The following is a 3,029-nucleotide window of genomic DNA, read 5'->3' as shown; positions in this document are numbered from 1 at the left end:
GCGCTCCGGCTCCCCGGGACCTTGTGACACGGGCCTGGCAGGGAGAAAACAGCGTGTGGGAGACCGTGTTGACTGCAGCGTTAGGACCTAGTAGATGCAGGGGGCCTGGTCACGGAGGGACAAGGCAGGAAGGACCTGGGGGCTCCTGCGCCACTTGCAGGGAGGGTGATGCAGGATCGGCTGTGGCTGGCAGGCAGGTCGGGGGAGTGGGAGGTGCAGGGGTGGAACCTGTCCTTGGAAGAGGAAGGCTGAGGAGGAAGGTGGCTGTGAGCACGTGTTCACAGCCCCAGGCCTAGAGCTGCAAGAGGCTGGATAACCGAGCGGGAGGCCAAGTTCACACAGCGGGCAAGCATGTGGCGAGGGGCCAAAATACTGAAACGCCGGGGCTGCGTGGCTGCCTGTCTCTCGGTGTCGGACACCACCACGTGTCGGAAAAGTGGTAGACGCCATGCGGTCGACGCGCTGTACCTACGTAGACCTGTGTCAGCTCTCAGCTCCGAGGAATGTAACTTCTTCCCAGGCTGCATTGACTGGAGGGGATCCAAATTCTAAAATTCCCTCTGTCTTGTCCCAGACCGACTCAGGACCTGGGGCAGGAAGAGGTTTGGGAATGAAGTCAACTCGGTGGCAACTTGGGGTTGGATCATTGGGCCGGCGGGCGGCGGGGCAGCACCTGGCCAGTCCTTGCCCTTCTGGCCTGTCCTCACAGCCACCCTTCACTTATTTCCATTTGAGCTCTAGGAGTCGGTATTAATCATTCCCAGCCTGGGAGCATGGACTTTGGAAGCAGTCACTCTTAATTCCACATTCCCCTAGCATGCACTTTTAGTCATGCCCCTTCTCCTTCCTGAACCTCAACTCTCGGTGCAGTTTCTTTGTCTGTAAAATAGGAATAATAGCTCCTTCCTTCCTGTTTTTTTTTTTTCCCTTTTGGAAGGTTGTTGTGAAGAGCCAATGAAATTACGTGTAATAAAAGCAAGATAATGTTTGATACATGTGGTTCTATAAATACGTGTTACATTAGAATATTTGAGGCAAACTTTGGAATTTGTGTGAGGTAAATATTGGCTCTAGCAAAATTCAAGGCTAACTGCATTCTTTAGATGGCTTCGTACAGGCACCAAGCACGAATTAACCAGTGCTAAAGCACGGGACCTAGGAGAGCTCAGAGCTGAAGACTAGAGGAAAGGAGGCATAGAGACAGACACAGACAGAGACAGAGACAGAGTGACAGACAGAGTGACAGAGAGAAAGAGAGAGAGAGATTGGGAGAAGTGAAGGGAGCTGAACTGGGAGAGAAAATGGAGCAGTAGAAAGAAAGAACAAGGGCCTCAAGAGAAGGGAAAACAATGAGACGTCGAGAAAGAATGAAAGGAGAACAAAGAAACAAGATGACAAAGACAGAAACAGCAAACAGGACGGAGGGACAAAGACAGAACGAGAGGAAAAATAAGAGCGAAAGAAAAAACAATGAAAGCTTGAAACCGACCAAATCCGGTTGCCATTTGGACATCTTACCCTGAGACCTGGAGAAGCGCTGGGTAGAGAGTGAGTCATAAAGGGGATTTTTTTTTTTGATATCTGATCTTATTTATTTGTTACTCTTACAAAATCTCATTTTTGACTGGACTCAGACTTAGAGGTAGACGCCCTCGGAAGAAAGTCTGCGTCTCTTGGCAATCCGTTCCTCCTTCATTCTCTTGGCCAAAAGCTCAGCGTATTCTGCGGCCTCTTCCTTATTTTTGTCAGTTCGCTGTTTCTTCAGAGCAATGCGCAGACGTTTACGTAGCAGGACGCGTGGAGTCACAAGACGCTGACTCTTGGGGACTTTGATCCTCCGTTTCTTACCTTCTTTGTTTAGGAGCTTGCTCACAGCATGGGTGGACATTGTCTTCTTTAGACAGATTGGAAAGTTTGTGGATTCCACTTGCTCTTCTGGGCCCCAGGCGACGAGGCACAGTAGTGTCAGTGAGACCAGGAATATCTTTCTCTCTATTTTTTTTCCCCAGTGACCACAACGTGTCCTCCTTGCTCTGTAACAGCAATGCCCCTTACTCAGTAGCAGGCGACATGGCCATGGGTCAAGACAGCCCGCTTCACGGGGAGACCTTGTTTGTCATCCCCACCACTGATTCGAACCACATAACCCTTCCATCCTTCACCCAGAGCAGCGGCAGCAGCGTCTGTGACCGTCCGCTTCTCACAAAAGGTACGCGGTTTACGTTCATTATCCACTTCAATGAGCTTCTGGCGCCAGTGGCTGGGAAAGAGATGTTCAGCTTCATCCTGACCGCCTCCGAGGCACCACGAAAAAGACCATAAAGGGAACTTTGACAGCAGGTGTATTGAGGGTTCTCGTCCATCTGGTACTCTCACGGGATGGTGGCGGTCAAGACAGTGTGACACTTGCATAAGGACAGACATAGAGAGCAATGGCCTCGAATTTACGGTTCAGAAATAAAGCTTTACGTGGAGCGGCAATTGATTTTGACAAAACTGCTAAGAAAATCTAATGAGGAAAATGATCTTTTCAGAAAATGGTCCTGGGACAATCAGATATCCACATGCAAAATAATGAGGTTGGGCCTCCGTCTCACGCCATATATAAAAGTTAACGTGAAATGGATCAAAGACCTACATGTAACTGTGAAAACTGTAAAATTCTTAGAAGAAAATATAGGCATAAATCTTCGTGACCTCGGACTAGGCAGTGGTTTCTTAGATATGACTCCAAAGGCAAAAGCAGCAAAAGAAGTAACTGACAAAGTGAACAGCATCAAAATGAAGACTTTTGCACTTCAGGGGACGTCATCAAGAAAGTGAAAAATATCTTACAGAATGGGGGGTAATTTGGCAAATTATACATTCAATAAGGGCCTTATATCTAGCATGTATAGAGAATATTATAGCACAATAATAAAAAGACAAGCCTTGGGTGCGGTTAAGGGAGCAGACCTCAAGAGTTCTCATCACAAGGCAAAAAACATTTTCTTCTTTCCTTTTGGTATCTACATGAGATGACGAATGTT

The 3,029-nt window shown here is 48.1% G+C and overlaps 1 pseudogene; it reads right to left on the bottom strand.

Annotated features, from left to right (window-relative positions):
• Positions 1–1,607: 1,607 nt before the first annotated feature.
• Positions 1,608–2,285, bottom strand: LOC111734795 (annotated as a pseudogene).
• Between the last annotated feature and the right edge of the window lie 744 nt (positions 2,286–3,029).

This window comes from Pteropus vampyrus, unplaced genomic scaffold (genome assembly GCF_000151845.1).
Source record: "Pteropus vampyrus isolate Shadow unplaced genomic scaffold, Pvam_2.0 Scaffold6468, whole genome shotgun sequence".
NCBI classification, from domain to species: Eukaryota; Metazoa; Chordata; class Mammalia; order Chiroptera; family Pteropodidae; genus Pteropus; species Pteropus vampyrus.
This window is presented reverse-complemented; position numbering and strand designations above follow the sequence as displayed.